The sequence below is a fragment of the Hemicordylus capensis genome, chromosome 11, assembly GCF_027244095.1.
Source record: "Hemicordylus capensis ecotype Gifberg chromosome 11, rHemCap1.1.pri, whole genome shotgun sequence".
Classification (NCBI taxonomy): domain Eukaryota; kingdom Metazoa; phylum Chordata; class Lepidosauria; order Squamata; family Cordylidae; genus Hemicordylus; species Hemicordylus capensis.
The window spans coordinates 10,638,469-10,658,685 of record NC_069667.1 but is presented as its reverse complement, the minus strand read 5'-3'; the positions used below and the strand labels follow the sequence as shown (position 1 = coordinate 10,658,685).

Sequence of the window (20,217 nt, the reverse complement as noted above, 5' to 3'; positions counted from 1 at the left end):
TCACCCGTTCTGCCTCAGGCAATCCGGGGGATGACAAAAGTTGAAACATGTCGCACAATCAGCAGAAGACAAAACCCTCATCCTGGGAGAGGAGGCGGAGGCTGTCAAATCTAACAGAGGGGAAATTCATACTGGGAGCGGCTTCTTTCAAGGATGCTTCTGAGTGTCACAATACAAAGAACAGCTTGCAAAGCGGCCCGTGTATCCAGGAGATGTACAGAGCAGCTTTTGATTGAATTTGCCTAGTCCCAACTCAGAGGCAATAGCACACTATCCAATTTACACTCAATGACTGTGGGAAAGCACCTTTGCTGTGAAGTGTGTAAAGAGGGCATAGTTTTCATGCTTTCATAGTTTTCATAGTTTTTGCTGGATTTCAGCAAACACCCTTTTACAGCAGAGGGGCAGGTTCTTATCTTGAAAAGAGGTGACTTGCATGACAGCTAAACTGACTACTGCCAAGACAAAATCCAGTGATGTCCTTTCCCAGTTTCACCTGGCTAGTGGTGGTCCCACTACGGCTTTAAGGGGGGGAAAGGTTGAAATTGGCCTCAAGGGGTAATTCTGATAAGGGATTTTCTTGCCCTTAATTTCTCATGAGCCATAGTTTAATCCCGAAAGAGTTCCCTCTCAATAACAGGTGTGGAGAAAAGATGAATTCTGGAGAATCATGATGCATGGATATTGTCCAATAGGAGCTCGTGGCACCAAGAAAACTCCATTTCAGACAGCATTCTATTTCAAAGGCCCTGATCTTTGTGGGAAAGAATGATGTTATCTCAGCAATGATCACCTACAGTTTGAGTGCTGGGGAAAGGCACTGATCTGGAAGCAGAAGCACTTCCTCATCCAAAGGGCTGTAGCTGGTCAGAGCACATTGCAAACAGAAGATCTGAAGTCCAATTCCTAATACCAGGGGCAGTCCTTTTGTGAGAAAAGGTGAGGTGATTGCCTCAGGGGGTGGATTTCCCAGGGGTGGAGGTTTTCCCAGGGTGAGGCTCATCCATTGCACTGCGGGTGTGCTGACCCCTGCGATTTCCCCAAATGTGGGAAACTCGACTGCATAATTTGTGGCAGCAGAGTGGCCACCTGCCTCCTGCCATGTCCATCAGAGAAGCTCCTTGAGATCTATCTGGCCCTTGTAAACTTTGAAAGGAGTGCCTCACTTCACACTCCTAAACACAAGGAGAGAAGCGGAGGCTGTTGCTGGCAACCTGCCCTCCTCCCTGCGGGGCAAGGCAGAATTTGGCACCTTGCTTCAGTCACAATACCTTGGGCTGCACCTGCCTAATATCTACGAATATCGGAAGCTGCCTTATATAGTCAGATCCTTGGTCCATCTAGCTCAGTATTGTCTACTAGGGATGTGCAAATCGATTCGGATTCGAATTGATTCGACTCAAATTTGGGTGATTTGAGTGATTCAAATTCAAATTGACTCACCCAATAAAAGGGCAATTCGATTCAAATTTGGAATGGTTTACAAAATTAAATTCAAATTCGATTCGAAAGCCCTTTGGCACTTTAAAAAAACCCACACCATTCAGTCCCCCTGATTGGTTTTTAAAAAGGCACCAAAACAGGGTCAAATTGATTTTAATATGATTCAAATTTGAATCAAAATTTTGGACCAAACTAGAATCTGATTTGAATTTGAAATGAATTTTTGGAAATTTTATCTGAATTCAAAATGAATAGAAAAATTTATTTTGTGCACATCCCTATTTTCTACACTGACTGGCAGTGGCTCTTCAAGGTTTCAGGCACGAGCTTGTCCCAGTTATACCTGCAGATGCTGCCAGGGATTGAACCTGGGACCTTCTGCAAGCAAAGCAGATGCTCTACCACTGAGTTAAGGCCCCATCCCCTAAAAGGAACATCTGGCAGCAAACAGTGCTCACATATAGTCACCCATCCAAATGCAAATCGATCCTGTTCAGCAAAGGGAGCAATCCATGTTCACTATCACAAGACCAGCTCTTCTCAAGGTGAAAAGGTTCTCACTTTGGAGATCGGATATCAGTCAGAGCAGACACTACTGGACTGGATAGACCAACTGGTCTATCACTGTGTAACCTCTCCTTGCACCATCTGCACAGCCTCTCAGTTTATTTCTTCACACAGAGCACAGAGCTGCAAGGTAAAGTGTGCCATTGAGTCGGTGTCAACTCCTGGCGACCACAGGGCCCCGTGGTTGTCTTTGGTAGAATAGAGGAAGGGTTTACCATTGCCTTCTCCCATGCAGTATGAGATGATGCCTTTCAGCATCTTCCTATATCACTACTGCCCAATATAGGTGTTTCCCATTGTCTGGGAAACAAACCAGTGAGGATTCAAACTGGCAACCTCTGGCTTACTAGTCAAGTCATTTCCTCGCTGTGCCATTAGATGGATTATTGGCTTGCAGTGTCAGAGTTTTGAGGACTTGCCATGCACATAGGATTATTTTGCTCCACTTGACATCTCCAGCCAAGAAGAGTACGAATGAACCAAGCGTGTGTCATGAAATCAATCCAATATGAGGCAATGTTGGATATTGGGAGATGAAAATGAGATGGTGATCCAAGAGCTTTTAACTGGTGCTCCTGGGCACATTTTCTTTTGCCCTCTAACTCAGCACTTAGATCTTTTCTTCTTCTTTACAAGAGCTCACCCTTCAATCTAGCAAAACCAGGGTAGGACTAGAATGCCTATTAAATCATGCTAAGGGATACTGAAGCAGCAGCAGAGATGGCAAAACTCATGTCTCTGGGTGGTTTACAATAAAGCAACACCAATTAAATACAAAGTTAAGTCAATACAGAGCTAAAACATTCAAACAATTGTAAACAATGAAACATTCCATACATCTAATTAATAACCTGGGTGAATAAATGTGTCTTAACAGTCCTTTAAAAAGCTGTCAGAGATAGAGAGGTTTTTTATTTCAACAGTGCATCCCAAAGCCTCAAGGTGGCAATGGAGAAGGCCTATCCCTGAATAGCTACAAGAGGAGCCACCAGAAGAGAATGACCTCCCCAGATGATCTCAATAGGCAGAAGGACTCACAACAGAGATCCAAGCATGAGAAAATAGAGGAGATCTGGTGTTACTTGTGGTAGCAAGTGTGACTTGTCCCCTTAGCTAAACAGGGTCTGCCCTGGTTGCATATGAATGGGAGACTAGAAGTGTGAGCACTGGAAGAGATTCCCCTCAGGGGATGGAGCCGCTCTGGGAAGAGCATCAGAAGGTTCCAAGTTCCCTCCCTGGCAGCATCTCCAAGATAGGGCTTAGAGAGATTCCTGTCTGCAACCTTGGAGAAGCTGCTGCCAGTCTTTGAAGACAATACTGAGCAGGATGGACCAATGGTCTGACTCAGTATATGGCAGCTTCCTATGTAATCCTTGGGTTAGGGGAAGGCATTGCAGAAGCCTTGAACCAAGAAATTGAAACAACATGGACTCCCAGACTACAAAATGGCAGGGGTGGGCAGAAGGAAACTTGTGGCCCTCTTGTGGACCACCTTGTGGCTGTTGTTTGCTGGGGAGTTGTCTAACAGGGGATAAGAATGTGTCAAATTGTCTATTAGTTGTCTGCCTGCTTTGTTCAGGTGAAGAGCTTTTAGGTGAAGAGCTTTTCAGGTGAAGAGCTGTGTCTCCCTTTCACTCTCTTCAGACATTTGCAATTATCGGTGCATTGTGCAGGCATAAAAAGAGGATTATAGCACAGCAGTACAGTAAAGATGCAGCACCACCTATTGATGGAACCTATGACGGCCTCTGTCTGTTAAACCAGTTTCCTTTCACATTCGTTGTACACCCCACTTCTACAATGGTGTGCTTTTAAGTTAAGCTTGAGGCAGGCTGTAGAGGCTTCCATCAGAACTAAGCTGATGTGCAGAACAAGGCCATGTAGATACAGCCTAGGGAAACCTTTTGCTCCTCAGACAGGAAATGTGGGTAAGAGACAAGGAGAAGACACCTAGTTTCGGATTTCTGTCCTTGCTTCATGTTGTCAAGTAGAAGCATCGCCCTTAGATTTCATCAAAAGCCTGGCCAAATTGGCAACAGGGAGGACCAGTTCTTCTAAGCAGATTCTAGTAGGGATGTGCAAGTCAATTTGAATTTGAATGGATTTGACTCAAATCTGGGTGATTCAAGTGATTCGAATTTGAATCGAATCACCCCTTAAAAGGGCAATTTGATTCAAATTTGAAATACATTTTTGAAATTCAATTCAAATTTGATTCAAGAGGCATTTATTTATTTATTTATTTATTTACATTTATATCCCGCTCTTCCTCCAACGAGCCCAGAGCAGTGTACTACATACTTAAGTTTCTCCTCACAACAACCCTGTGAAGTAGGTTAGGCTGAGAGAGAAGTGACTGGCCCAGAGTCACCCAGCAAGTATCATTTAGCACCTTTTTGAAACCATCTCAGCCCCGATTGGTTAAAAAAGAAACCAAAATAGTGTTGAATCTATTCAAATTTGATTTTAATCTGAATTGAATTTTCAGGCCAAATTCAAATCTGAGTCAAATTCAAAATGAATTTTTGGAATTTTATTCAAATTCAAAATGAATTGAAAAATTTGTTTCCTTCAGTTCTCTAAACTCTAGTATTCCCAATGCATGATCAGTCACAAATCAGGCTAATGACATCCTTTTTAAAATTTTAAAGTTTTCAGTTGTGAAAAATTGTGAAAAGTAGGACATAGCACATGAAGTAAAGGATTACATGAATAAGTACTGCACAATTGAAAAGGCATCAAACAATGTCCAACCAAAGCAAGTGTGAGCACATTAAATTAAAGCAACTTTCCTTTGACTTATAAGTTTCCTTTGGCATTGAAAGAAAGAGCACCAGTGCCAAAGATCCAAGAAATGCGAAGAATCTCTCATTAGGTTTAGAATTCAAGGATGCACAACTTTGGCCCTTTTACAGATGTTGGACTACAACTCTGATTACTGGACATGTGTATGGGGATGATGGGAATTGTAGTCCAAGAACAGCTGGGGGACCAACGTTGTGAGGGTTGATGAGTCTCATAACCAATCCCAGTTTGAGTTAGATTGGATCCAAAACTAATTTTCGAAGCAGTTTTGGTGAGATTCAAAGCTGCTGAACAGTTTCAGATGAAACAGAACCGCTTCAGGGAAGGAAATTCTTGGAGAGTTTCTTGTAAAGTTTTGGTGAGAAATAGTAACAGGTTATTATGCAATGTGTTATGAATTTCTGTATTTATCTGTATCTTGATTTGTATTTATGTTTTCTTATAACATAAGCTTTCTTATATCATGTTTTCTTATGACATTAGCATTTCCACTGCTAACTTGGCAAAGAGGCACCTTTCAACATGGCGATTCTCTTTGTTTAGCAGGGGGAGAGTAACTGGCCCTATCCACCCCCAGCACAGGACCTCCAGTGACTCCTTGCTGGTGTCTATCTTATGTTTCTTTTTAGATTGTGAGTCCTTTCGGGACAGGGATCCATCTTATTTATTTGTTATTTCTCTGTATAAACCGCCCTGAGCCATTTTTGGAAGGGTAGTGTAGAAATCAAATTAATAATGCTAATACTAATACTACTAATAATGATGATGATGACTACTTTGACCTTCTGGTCTGACAGAGCATTGGTTCTGACTTGTTGCTCACTCCTGACCCTGTCTCCTATCATACACCTCTGATTTTCTGACAGACTGGTTTGGCTGGTAGGGCTGTGGGTCATCTCCAGCCTCAAAGGCAGGATGCCTCTGAGTACTAGTTGCAGGGGAGTAATGGCAGGAGAGAGGGCATGTCCTCAACTCCTGCCTGTGGCTTCCAGCAACATCTGGTGGGCCACTGTGCGAAACAGTATGTTGAACTAGATGGGCCTTGGGCCTGGTCCAGCAGGGCTGTTCTTATGTTCTTATGACCCTCTGGCATGTATTCAGACTCTGACTGCTGCCGTGACCCTCATGGCATGACCCTCTGAGCCTCTGCACCTGCATTTCTGGTCCTTCCAGTCCTGGCCTCTGGACTTTCACCCACAGGTATCGCCGCCCACAGCCCAGCTGCTCTAATACTCACCTGTGCCCCAAAAATTTGCAGCTGGAGGCAACCGCCTGACCTTGCCTCATAGAACAGCCGCCCCTAAACTGGATGCTAGGGCTCAGTTTAGTTTCAAATTGGGAATGGGCTTTTGAGGTGGACAGCAGGATTTTGGAGATGTAGAAAGGACTTCTTCCTGGTTTTCAAACCTTTGCAGTGCTGGCCGACGTGCCTGGCTGTGTTCCAAGGCTGTGCTGCTGTTCAAATCCAGCCTTTTGTGGGAAGCCGCCCCAAATGTTTGCAAACACTTGCCCTTACACCAGTCCCATCCCAGAGTCGCTTAACCATCTCTGCCCCACAGTTGGGAGCTCTGCTCCACTCAGAAGGGCTCGCTAGCTCATTTATCTGCAGGATCAGTTGTTGTGATATTGATTTTTTTTTTTTTTGCAAGCTCCCTCTCCAATGTGTGTTTGCTTTTTGAATTATGCAGTGGTGCAGTTTTTCTTCCTCATACGAAGCGAATGAATTTCGGAGGAGGATCAATTGAGTCCTGCCTGCCATAGTTTAGTCGAGAATCCCCAGAAGGGGCACGGGAGAAAGGAAAGCGGGGAGGCAGTGTAAGAAAACTGGAAACAATCAATCTAGTCCTGGTACAGAAAAAGAAAAAAAGATTCAGCCCTGGGAGAAGAAATGAAGGGACTTGTGTGCTTGGCTGGAGCTCCTCATATGCCTTCTCAAATCCCCCCTTTGAATCAATAATCTACTTTGACACCTATTGCTTCAGAAATGCAAACACAAAGCTTGGATTCAAAGAATACTGGATGTTATAGAATGGAAATATCTAACTGCCAAGATTCGGGGTGGGCAGGCTACATGGTTGTTGTGTCTGCTATCTTTAAAATGCACATGAAGAAGTCTGGTTAGATCTCCGAGCGTAGATCTTCCATCCTTGATCAGTTTTGTTCTAGCAATTACTTCACCAATAGTAATGATTGGAACAGGACAGGAGAGCTTTGAAGCTGTGCATCAATTGCGGTGGTAGTGGGTTGGATGCAAATGCAGGACACATGAAAAGGTTGTTGGGAGATGCTAACAAGGTTATGTGGCTTGCATCTGCTGGCCGGATTAATAGACTCCTCTGGTCAAGGTGGATCACCCCACAGGATTGGAAGATGCAGGCCCAATTCAGATGTTCCCTGCAGTGACGTCGGAGCTGCTGTCCTCTGGGTCCTTTTGAGTTTGTTCCGGTAACTTTTGGGCCAAGTATGTTAGCAGCAGCAATGATGTCAGTCCTTCCATGCAAATGTTGCCTTCTGTCCTGATTGGGCAGTGCTAGTGTCATCAAGAACCTGTCAGGACCCACCCATGCTCAGATCCACACTCGGATGAGACCTCCTTTGGGGAGGAGGAGGCAAACCCTGCAGTCTCCTGCAGAGGTGGGGAGTCCATGGAGGCCACAGACCCTGATAATTTCCCCACAGCCCCTGAGAATTCCCCCACTCCTGCAGACGTTCTATCTGTTTTACTAAAGTTGCCTTCCTTCAGGATTCAGTCTCCTCCCCAATCACTAACAGTTAAATCTCTGTGTGTGTGTTTGTGTGTGTGAGAGAGCGGGGGGAGCGGGGAGATTGCTTATCTCTAGTGCACATGTGTCTACATTTATGCACATGAATACTAAGTCACTATGGAATAATTCAGCCTGCCATTTCTCGTAGTGCTGCAGCTGCTGATTTAGATTTTGAACTGTAGATAGTATATTGTGGAACAATTGCATTTTTCTAGTACATCTTTCAACGAAAGAGCCAACACCCTCATGGTTCTTAAATCAGTGGAGGACAGGCTACTGTGGAGTGAATAAATGCAGCAGGCAGCAGATGGAGGAGACCTTCAGCAACGCAGAATGGTGGCTGGGGAGCCTCAAGCAGTGATCTTTGTGAGACAGCCGAGTTGTTACCTCCGTGTCCTTCTTCTGATCTGTGAAATGTTGGAGGGCATGAGAAGGGACCCAAATATTGGCTGCATTTCCTAAATTTGATCCCAAATCCAGGCATAAATGGACCACAATTCTGTGGATTGAGGTCCTGAAACAAAATGAAACTCCACAGACAAAAGGTCTAGACTCAGCAGGAAAACTCGGACAGAAGTTGTTGAACAGTTCAGGTCTATTAGTTATATTGATTGATTGAATTTTTAGCCTACTCTTCTTCCAAGGCATTCAGGATGGCATCCTTGAACCCCACTCCCCCTTATTCTCACAACAACCCTGTAAGTCAGGCTAGGCTGAGAAAGAGTGACTGGCCCAAAGTTACCCGGAGAATTTCATGGATGAATGGTGATTTGAACCTGGGTTTCCCAAGTCCTAGTCTAACCACTACCAATATTCTGACCTGATTCAGTCCTCCTATTAATTAGGGATGTGCAAATCAATTCAACTGTGAATCAATTCGACTGGAATCTCGGTGATTTGAGTGATTCAAATTTGAATCGAATCACCCCCTAAAAGGGCAATTCGATTTGAATTTATACTGAATTTTTGAAATTTGATTTGAATTTGATTTGAGAACTATTTGGCACCTATTTTTTGAATTTTCAGAATTCTATTTATATTCAAAATGAATTTGAAAAACTTGTTTTCTGAACATCTCTTCTATTAATTATCAGGGATATTTTGGCATGTATATGTGCTGGCAGGAAAGTACTATAGCCTACAATGATGCACAGTGATGAGTGTATAGAAGTTATTCATCTGACTGAATGGAGGAGAGAAGGATTTGGTACTAGGTTCAAATCTACAGTGGACAGCCTTGGGTAACTTTTTGTTAGACTACAACATTAACCCTCAGCCATAGTTCCCGAAGGCTCGGGATGATGAGAGTTGTAGCCCAACAATAACTAGCTACCCAAGACTGTCCACTGTAGATCTGAACCCCCTGTCCTCCACTCAGTCAGATGAATAGCTTCAATTCACTGACCCATTGAAAAATGAATTTTAGTGAATATTCTATAGGTACTCATTTCAAGACCTTTGGAAGTACAAATTTTTGTGATCCTCAACATGAAGGCCCTAGAACCGTTCACTGAACAGTCAAGGAAAACAAACACATTTGTAAATTCACCACTGGCTCGTGGCTAATTTACAAACAGGAATAAACAGCAAAATGTGTCAGATAAATTATTCACCAGAAGAATCGCAGAAGCTCTTTTGGAAGGAAGCGGAAAAAGCTAAACCATCTCCAAATGATGGAGATTTTTGAGAGCACATTTTGTGAGCCACTATCCTTGGAAGGTTGCCCCACAGCCTTTTTGGCAGCTTTGAAGTGTGCAAGTTTTAAAGGCCCCTCCCTTACAGTGGCCAATGTTCAGATTTCATTTGTTTAAGACATGTGGATATCTTTCAAAACGGACATCTCTGATTGAGGGAAAGAACAAAGAGAACACCCAGCCAACAATGAAACTGGCCTGGGAAATGAACTTCAGAGAGCTGTGTGGCCCTTCTGGTTGCTGGCCATGCACCCTGCATGAGATGTCACACACAGGGAGTGTGGCTGGCATGCCCGTGGGACTGCCAGGGAGAGGGGTGGACACAAGCCCACTCTCCCCAAAATATGTGCCTGTTCGACACAACCATAGAGCTAACACAAACGGGACAAGGCCAAGGAGCCAGCGTGGTGTAGTGGCTAGAGTGCTGGACTAGGACCGGGGAGACCTGAGTTCAAATCCCCATTCAGCCATGAGACTAGCTGGGTGACTCTGGGCCAGTCACTTCTCTCTTAGCCTAACCTACTTCACAGGGTTGTTGTGAAAGAGAAACTCAAGTATGTATGTACGCTCTGGGCTCCTTGGAGGAAGAGTGGGATATAAATGTAATAATAATAATAATAATAATAACAACCACAGAGAGGCTTATGAGATCTGACTCTTTGGGGCAAATTGCGCCCTACTTTAAGATTCAGCTTTCTTTCTTTCTTTCTTTCTTTAAAGCTAAGTCTCTAAATCCTTTCACCTGCATAGATATAAACTCATCTGGTCAATGTTCTAACCAATTGCTTACTATCCAGGCGCATTTTCAGAAAGCGTTTATCAAAAGTTTACTGCGAGGCTTTACTGCGAGTTTGAAGTTGCCCCCTGAAACGAGGCCAAAAGTGTATTTTTTTTTTACCCCAGATATAAATCGGGCTATGCTCTCATGGGCAATGAAAAACCCGAATCGTGTGTGATGTGCTCCCCGATAGCTTGCAGGGACTTCAGGGTAAATCTTGCAGATATGTGATATATGTGAGTGCACAATCTCCATTCTGTAGGAGATGCGAACTAACAGCCAGGTGTGAAAAGCTTCCAGGTGTACAGTCCAATCACCATGAACCATAGGGAAGCAGTTGCCTCTGGTGGCAGATCGGAGGAGATGGCAATGCCTTGGGTCACCAGTGATTCTGCCATGGTTGCTGCCTCGCCAAATGCTGGTGAAGTTCAACTCCTCATCTCCCTCTTAGCTTCTAATTTCCCAACGTTCCCTGCCTAAAGTGTGCAAGGGATGGAGCAAGAGAAAGTGTGAACTCATATTTCCTGTAGCTCCATTCCCCACACATACCTGCATCCTGCATTTATGTTCTAGCTATTCCACCACCAGGGGTGAAACGATAATAGAGCAAGGGGAGACAGTTGTCCGGGGGCTCACTGCCTTGGGGGGCCCCCCAGAGGCAAGTCACATGACTGACTCCCCCAGCTGTGCACCCGCCCGGGCTTCCTTTATCATTCATCCTGCGAAATTAATGTGAGTGTTAAGACCGGGAGCTATCAGAACAGCATGTCTTTCTTGAGTACCATTAAATGACTTGCATCGTCCACAATTTACAAAATCTTCTAAAAATAATTTAGGATGATGTTCTATTGTGGCACATAGGTGATTATATATCAAAATATATATAAAATCAAAATATATATAAAAATATATATAAAATCACCTATGTGCCACAATAGGTGCATATATATATATATATATATATATATATATATATATATATATCTGCTTTTTGTTACCACTATTCAGCCTCATTTAAGATTTCTTTACTTCATGAGCTAAGCTTCAGTGACGGGGGTGGGGGCGGGGGCATTTTAAAATCTTGTCTCTGGGCCCACTCCAACCTTGCTACACCCCTGTCTGCCACATCCTGATGGCTCCTTAACAGTCTTCCCTGCAACAGGGATTCCCCGATGTTGTGGACCACAACTTCCATAATCGACAGCCAAAGGCCATTACAGCTGGGGACGCCGGGAGTTGCAGCCAACAACATCGGGGAAGTCCTGTTACAGGGAACATATAATATGTTTGGTTAGGAAACTGATTTGGAATAGTCCTCTGGAGAGTGTATGGGAGAAAAGTTGGTCTGGTGGTGGCAAGCATGACTTGCCCCCTTTCCTAAGCAGAATCCATCCTGGTTTGCATTTGAATGGGAGACTACATGTGTGAGCACTGGAAGATATTCCCCTTAGGGGCCATAGCACACTGGAAGAGCATCTGCATGCTTGCATGTTGAAAGTCCCAGGTTCCATGCCCAACCTCTCCAGGTAGGTCTAGCAGAGACTGCTGCCTGTAACCTTGGAGAAGCCGCTGCCAGTCGGTGCAGACAATACTGAGCTAGACGGACCAAGGGTCTGACACAGTAGAAGGCAGCTCCCTATGTTCCTGAGTTCCTGTACCACTTCAGAATGCAAGTGGGGGAAATGAGTTTTTCATGAATCCCAGTTTTTAAAAAATTGGCATGTCAAAACCGGATTGATTTTAACTGTTTTGTGGTATTTGTGAACTGACCTGAGCTATTTTGTAAGGGTGGTATAGAAATCGTGTAAATAAATAAATAAATATTGAAGGGCTTTGCCTTGGTATTAGGGATGTGCACAAAACCGGTTCGCCCGGTTCGAATTAGAACCGGGTTCGAACCGGGAGGGGGTGGTTCGGTTTTGGTTTTGTTTGAACCACCCCCTGGTTTGGTTCGAATTTGAACCGGTTCGCACATCCCTACTAGGCATTTTGCTGTCATGAAATCCTTCCTCTTCAAATTACATTTTAAAGGGGAGAAGGGTACATTCAAACATGCAGTCCCTTAGTGTCCATTTGGAAGGGGCCCACTCCTAGGTGGACTATACCACGTACTGTTTCTTCACATTTGAATAGCCTGCTTGACCTATAGGGGCCAATACATTTTGTCCTGGGGAGAAAATCAGTACAGTGTGTCAAGGAGTTAGCCTTTATTGTCTGGTTGAAGTTTACAGCTTACATTGAAGTCTGTCTGGTATAATCTCACGGCTGGCAGTAAATGAATGCTCAGGGGTGGTGGAGGCGGTGGTGGCAGTTTAACGTGGGCTCGATCTATTTATTGTTCGCTGTAGGTTTAAATTCTTGATGAGCCTGTGTCTCCGCCTGAAATCCCACGTGGATCCTTTGCAACCCTCAATGCTGTCTCTGTTACATGGGAGAAGCCATTTGCTCACTGTTAGGGCTCGTTTGTCACCAAGGAAGCAAGGCACACATTATCCCAACCCTTATTTCTTTAGTTCCTCTGCATTGCTGCTGGAAAAGGCAAAGCTCTGGAGTGTCGGGCTGAGCACAGGGATTGGATCCCTAGATTTCTACCATCTGGGATCAATTGCCCAGGATTGCCCCACCCCTGGATGGCCCCCTGGCATGGCCCATGCAATGCTGGAGTCTTCTTTCTTCTGCCCTGTCTGGAACGGAATGCCTTCATTTGCAACCTGTTCCTGGCCGGATGGAAGGAGGAAGCCCCCATTCAGGGATTTCCTCCTTTCCTACCAGCGGCTTGTGGAGCAGCAGTGAGCCGAGAGCAAGCAGTTGGTGGCAGGAGTGGGCAGCCGGCCAATGGGATGTGTGGAGGGGGAGGCGAGAGGTGACTCCCAGATGCTGGGCGGCTCTAGATCTGCAAACGCATCTGCCCAATTCCAGCTCGCCCCTGGATCTGTGTTCCTCAGAAGTGCACTACAAGATGACTTCTTCAATGCTTTACTTGTTGAACTTGTATGCGCTTAACCCACACAGAGCATCTGGATTCTAGTACTTGATTGCTCCCCTCACCCCTTGCCACAGGCCCCCTCCCATCAGAGATCTCTCCACCCTCACCTGAGCCGCACTCCAGCTCCTCTTAAACCCCGTTGCTTCCATCCCCTTCACCCCTCTTGGTCACTCCTCCATCCCTTTACTCCATCCCCCTCACCCCTCTTGGTTGCAGCTGCAGCATTGCTGGCACCTGTTGGCCAAGCTGCAGCCCCCTATCCCCAGAGACCTCCCCACCCTCACCCCACTCCTGCTCCTCCCCACAGGAGCAGCAGCAGCAGCAACAACAGTTGACCGGGCCCTTCCTTGCTGCCACCACCACCATGGCTGCTCATTCCCCTCAGGTCTCTGACAGGCTTGGGCCCATCCCTTGCCCTCCTGCCTCATTCCGCCAATGACCTCGATAGCTCCAAACAGCAGCAGTGGTCAACTGGGCCCTTCCTTGCTGCTGCCACTGCCATGGCCACTCATTCCCTTCAGGCTGCTGACAAGCTCAGACCCGTCCCTCGCCCTTCCTTCTTTCTCTCTTCCCCACCCTTCTTTTTCTCTCCTCCACTCACTCTTCCCCTCTGTCTTTCTTCCCTTCCCTTCCCTTCCCTTCCCTTCCCTTCCCTTCTCCTCTCTCTCTTTCTCTCTCTCCCCCTTCCTGAGTTAACAGATCTTGTTCATCTTGTTTCCTCATCTAATTCACACAAAGGCAGGCTCCTTCTCCCAAAGGGGCTCTTTCCTGCCTCACGATATAGATTCCTCTCCTCTACAATCAAGAACATCTTCCGACCAGAAACAGTTGCATTCCAACTGTCCTTAACCATCACAGGCTCCTCCTACCTATCTGCATAAGGAATCTCCACTGCCCAATCACCACAGTGTTTCTGCTCATGAACTCTCGCGAGAACTGCCACACACGGGATTCGCCATGGGTACGCCTTAGAGAATTATACATATAGATACCACCTATTGCCCTCTTGTATCCAGTGCCTTGCCTGCACTGCTGTGTACTCCTTGCCCCGAGCCCTGAGCCCCATTTGGCTGGCAGCCAGTCAGACCCTGAATTTGACCAATTGCAGTCTGTCCAATAACCCCAAGGCTGACCTTGATGTTCCTTAACCAAATGCTTGCTTGAAGCATTCTTACTTAAGACACTCATTTAACAATGGTGGGGTTCAGACGTAGAGTATAACCACAGTTAATCATGGCCAGGGTTACAATTCCTAACTCCAATTTGTGCCACAGAAATTCAACAGCCAAACTAGGGTTGCAGTAGAGGGGAGCCCCTCCCTGCTGCTTGGCCTCACAGCTTGGCCTCAGTTAAAGGCCACCACATCTATGATTGGGGTTTGGAATAGATGCAAAGCTGCAATTAGGAACATAGGAAGCTGCCATATACTGAGTCAGACCATTGACCTATCTAGCTCAGTATTGTCTTCACAGACTGGTAGCAGCTTCTCCAAGGTTGCAGGCAGGAACGTCTCTCAGTCCTATCTTGGAGAAGCCAGGGAAGCAGCTTGGAACCTACTGCTCTTCTCAGAGCAGCTCCATCCCCTGAGGGGACTATCTTACAGTGCTCACATTTCTAGTCTCCCTTTCATATGCAACCAGGGTGGACCCTGCTTAGCTTAGGGGACAAGTCATGCTTGCTACCACAAGACCAGCTCTCCTCTCCTCTCCAGTTCTAGCTGATTCTCCCAACTGGAGTTTGGTGGGACAAAATGGAGTTAGATTTCCGCCCGTAACCACAGTTTTGCACGTTTGGGCATACTGCAGTTACAACCTTGGCCAGCTATATCTGCAGTTATCCTGTACGTCTGAACCCGGCCAATGGGATGTCTGTAGTGTGGGAAGCCCCCTGGAGTAAAAAATGGCCATTCCCACAGTTATTTCCCAAGGGCTCGTGCTGGTGGATCTTCAATCCAAGCACATGAAAAGGTTCTAAAACATAAATAACCTCTCCGAGTCTATTATTACCTGACCTTAGGGAGTTACGAGCTCAGAGAGAGGAAGCCTATCTGAAGGCAGCGTCCCGAGTATTCACGGTCAGGTTTCAACAGAAAGTAAGGAAACTAGGAGGCTGGTCCTGAAGAGGGACCTTGAAGTGGCCAAGGGTTTGTTCTGCCAGTTCCATCCCTCCCTGAAAAAAAACATATACAACTTCCCTTCCGAATTGCACATTGGCTGCTAATAAGGGCACCAAGAGAGCGATCGGGGGGGGGGGGCGGGGAGGGGAGAGAAGAAAACGGCTGTAAATTATTCATTGACAATATCATTATGTGTCATAACAGTGTGTCTGCAAAGGGGGAAGCATGGATGGCAAGGCCAGAGAAGCCCGGGCTGCACAATCGCGGCGTGCTAATTAAATATTGATAGCCTCTAATTGGCTACACGGTTTCAGGATGGACCCGGGCTTTGTTGGGATCGTTTATATTCCTGCTTTGGATATGGGAGGGAAAGGCACACAACGTCCTGGTGTTTTCATGTTGAGGCCTCCGCCGTCACTGCCTCCTCCTTTTCCTCCTCCAGCTCCATTTGTTTTGCTCTCCATAGGAACATGGGAAGCTGCCTTCGACCAAGTCAGACCATTGGTCCATCTAGATCAGTATTGTCTACACTGACAGGTAGCAGCTCTCCAGGGTTACATGCCAGAATCTCTCCCAGCCCTACCTGGAGATACTTCCAGGGATTGACCCCGGGAACCTTCGGGATGCAAAGCAGATGCTCTACCGCTGAACTATGGTTCCTCCACAAAACATAAGACGCTGCCTTATACTGAGTCAGACCCTTGGGACATCTAGTTCAGCATTGTTTACTCTGACTGGCAGCAGCTCTCCAAGGTTTTAGGCAGGACTTTCTACCAGCCTTACCTGGAAATGCTGCCAGGGATTGAACCTGGGACCGTCTGCATGAAAGCATGCAGACACTCTTCCACTGAAGGAGAGCTGGTCTTGTGGTAGCAAGCATGACTTGTCCCCATAGCTAAGCAGGGTCTGCCCTGGTTGCATATGAATGGGAGACTTGATGTGTGAGCATTGTAAGATATTCCCCTAGGGGGATGGAGCTGCTCTGGAAAGAGCATCCAGGTTCCAAGTTCCCTCCCTGGCAGCATTTCCAAGATAGGGCTGAGAGAGATTCCTGCCTGTAACCTTGGAGAAGCCGCTGCCAGCCTGTGAAGACAATCCTGAGCTAGATAGACCAATGGTCTGACTCAGTATATGGCAGCTGCCTATGTTGCTATGTTCCTATAGCTCCATCCCCAAAAGGGAATACCATCTCACAGTGCTCACATGTTCCCCATCCAAATGCAAACCAAGGCAGACCCTGATAATAAAGGGGACCAGCTCTTCTCCCCAATTTCTCCCTTGGGGGGGCTTGAGGGGGGTTTCCTCCTAACTCACGAGAGCCTTTCTTGCATTCCAAATCCTTTTCACATCTCTCTAAATCTTTCCCCCAGCTAAAAAGAGTGGAAGTTTTATAGGGCTGCCCCCCCCCCACTCTTCTGGTTATTATTTGTTCATATATGCATTGGGTGGGGGCGGGCAACTCCTCCAGCTATGCACTCCCTGCCCTCCGGCATGCAGAGGAGCTGACTTCAAAGGGAACACAAGCGCTGAATCTCTGGTGGGGCCCACGATGTGGGGAAAGCAGAAACAAATGACGGATTGATTACTAGCGAAGGAGTACGGAGAGACAGACTGGATTCATCTGAAAGGGTAGCAGCCCCTCTCAGAGGCTAAACTTCCTTAAATTTTTCATTAAAAAGAATCTTTTCGATACAAAAATGAGCCCGGCTCCTTCTCCTCCTGCTCTCCTGCTTCTTGCTCATCTGTGCAGATGTGGGCAGAATCTTCCAGCCCTCTTTAGGTTCTGGTCTTGTGGAAGCAAGCGTGAATTGTCCCCTTTGCTAAGCTGGGTCCACCCTGGTTTGCATTTGAATTGGAGACTACATGAGTGAGAACTGTAAGATTTTCCCCTTAGGGGATGGGGACCGCTCTGGGATGAGCACCTGCAGGCTTGCATGCAGAAGGTTGCAAGTTCCTTCCCTTGCATCTCCAAGATAGGGCTGGGAGAGACTCCTGCCTGCAACCTTGGAGAAGCCCCTGCCAGTCTGTGGAGACAATACTGAGCTAGGTAGACCAGTGGTCTGACTCGTTATAAGGCGGCTGCCTATGTTCCTATGTTCTGTTTGCCCACAGTTTATTCCTACCACCATTGACTGCAATTTCACACTGTATTCTTGACTATATTCCTTAAGATACTCTTGACTATGTTCATAAGCCCCAGTAGATTGATGATATATTCACTAATCCTGGATGAAGTGCTGTTCAGATTGGCCTGGTTCAGTTCCGACACTTACCAGATGTGGCAGAGATGCAGACAGTGGCGCTCTTATCCCTGGACTTTGGGGACAAAGCCCAGCACCTCCACACACCCTGGGGGGGCCCAAATCCTCTTCAGTCTGTCCTGGGTTTTGTGGTCACCACTGGCTTGCACTGCGTTGGGCTGCTGAGTGTGAATTGTGACCTGTGCCAGGGGCTTTAGAGACAGAGGTGGGGATTGGAGAAAGAAATATGTGGGATGGGAATATGTTAAAGGTCTGGGGTTTTTTTACTTACTTACTTACTTACTTACTTACTTATTTATTTATTTATTTATTTATTTATTTATTTATTTATCATATTTTAATACCGCCTGATATGTAAATCTCTAGGCAGTGTACAAATCCCAACAGGTTAAAATACATAAAACAGGATAAAAACAATAGAAAACAAATTATTAACATTCTTAAAATTCTAATTAAAAGCTTGCGAAAACAGGAGAGTCTTGAGGGTCTTCCTGAAAACAAACAGAGAAGGAGATGCTCTTAGTTCAGCAGGGAGCATATTCCAAAGCCCTGGGGCAACCACAGAGAAATAGATCATTTTTAATTTTTCCATTTGTATCCTGCACTTCCTCTGAAGAGCTCGGAATCGTGTACATGGTTTATGTCTGTCCTCACAACAATCCTGTTAGGTAGGTTTTGACAGAGAGAGAAGTGATTGCCCCAGAGTCATTCAGTAAGTTTTATGGTTGAATGGGGATTTGAACTCAGGTCTTCCTGGTCCTAGTCCAACACTCTAGCCACTACACCATGCTAGCTTTCATATCTCAGGTCATCTCATATATGATATGATGGGTATGGTGAATGGATGCCCATCCCATCCTCTACCGCACTGCACAAGCTGCAGAATCACTGAATGATTGGACTTCACTCAAAGGATACCTACTGGCTGTTATGCGCTCTATGTCAGGCTGCCCTTGAAGAATATTCAGAAACGGCCGCTAGTGCAAAATGCGGCAGCTAGGATTTTATCTGGAGCTGCCTGCTGGGATCACATCATACCCATTTTTAAAGAGCTGCACTGGTTATCAGTTTGTTTCTGGGTCCAATCCAAGGTACTGGTTATGACCTTTAAAGCCCTTAATGGTTTGGGCCCGGGATACCTGAGGGAAAACCTGCTCGCAAGGGTTGCTGCCTGCTTGACGATGTCATCTGAGGGGGTTCTGTTCTGGGTGCTGACAATGAGGGAGGCTCAGGTGCCTTGCACATGGGACAGGGCCTTCTCTGTTGTTGCCCCCAGATTCTGGAATGCTCTCCCGGTGGCTATTCACTCCTCAGTCTCCATCACAGCTTTTAGAAAGCATGTTAAATCCTCACTTTTTACCCAGGCTTTTATATGATTGTCTCTACTGCTGCTGCTTTGCATTTTATATGGTTATCTTATGTTTTAATTATTTTAGTCAGATCTCTGTTTTTATATTTTTATAGTCTTGTTTTAATTTTTGTGTGAACTGCCTTGGGATTGTTCTAATAAAAGCCGGTATACAAATCTAACAATAAACAAACAAACAAACAAATCTCAAACTGTCCTGTCCTGTCCAATGCACAACAGCCGAGCCTCCCTCAGTGTCAGCACTCAGAACAGAGCCCCCTCACATGCAAGATATGCAAGATGATGATGATGATGATGATTTATTTAACATATTTTTATACCACCCAAAACTTACATCTCTGGGTGGTTTCCAACAAAACAAAAACAGAAAGTAAAACTTTAGCTAAAACAAAAACAAAAAGTGTAAAACATTACAACAACTTGAAATTTTTAAAATGATATTTTAAAACATCATTAAACCCATTAAAACAATATTAATTAAAAGCCTGGGGTGAACAGATACGTCTTTAAAGACTTTTAAAAAGTCTTTACTTTTACTGGTGTAGAAAGATACTGATGTGAGGTCAGGAAAGATGGGTTGCAGCACCACAGACAGCTCCATGAGATACGTTGCTCCAACAGCAGTCAGAGGTATACTGAGCTCTGGGGAACATAGGAAGATGCCCTTATTCCAAGTCAGACCCTTGGTCCATCTAGCTCAGTATGTCTACACTGACTGGCAGCGGCTCTCCAAGGTTTCAGGCAGGAGTCTTTATGAGCCCTGCCTGCAGATGCTGCCAGGGATTGAACCTGGGACCTTCTGCATTCAAGGGCAATGCTTTACTAACCCCAACCCCACTCCCAAACCATTGATCTATCTAGCTCAGTATTGTCTACACTGGCTGGCAGCGGCTTCTTCCAGGAAAGAAGCTTTGGAGAAGCTGTTGCCTGTCAGTGAGGGCAATAATGAGCTGGATGGACCAAAGTTCTGACTTGGTGTAAGGCCGCTTCCTAAGCTTCTAAGAAATAAGAAACCCCCCTCTGCCATATCGCTGCTCAAATACAGAATTTTTGCTCAAAGTAAAAGTTGCCGAGAGGGAACAAAATATGCAGGATGAGAATCTGGTGGAGAAAACTGAAGGGGCGTTTCAGATCTGGGGGAAAAAACACCAGGGAACAATTTTTGGGGAGGAGTCTTTCCCAGACCTACCTGGAGATGCTGCCAGGGATTGAAGCTGGGACCTTCTGCATGCAAAGCAGATGCTCTGCCACTGAGCTTGGGCCCCATCCCTAAGGGGACTATCTTACAGAGGGCAGTGCTCACACATGGAGTCTCCCATTAAAATGCAAACCCAAGTGAACCCTGCTTAGCAAAGGGGACAATCCATGCTTGCTACCGCAAGACCAACTATCCTCCCTCTTCATTACCTCTTGAGCTCAGAACAACCCTCTGG

General features: G+C 45.8%; 1 pseudogene; it reads left to right on the top strand.

Moving 5' to 3' along the window:
• Window positions 1-962: 962 nt before the first annotated feature.
• Window positions 963-1,102, top strand: LOC128335766 (uncharacterized; annotated as a pseudogene).
• The last annotated feature ends 19,115 nt before the right edge of the window (window positions 1,103-20,217 follow it).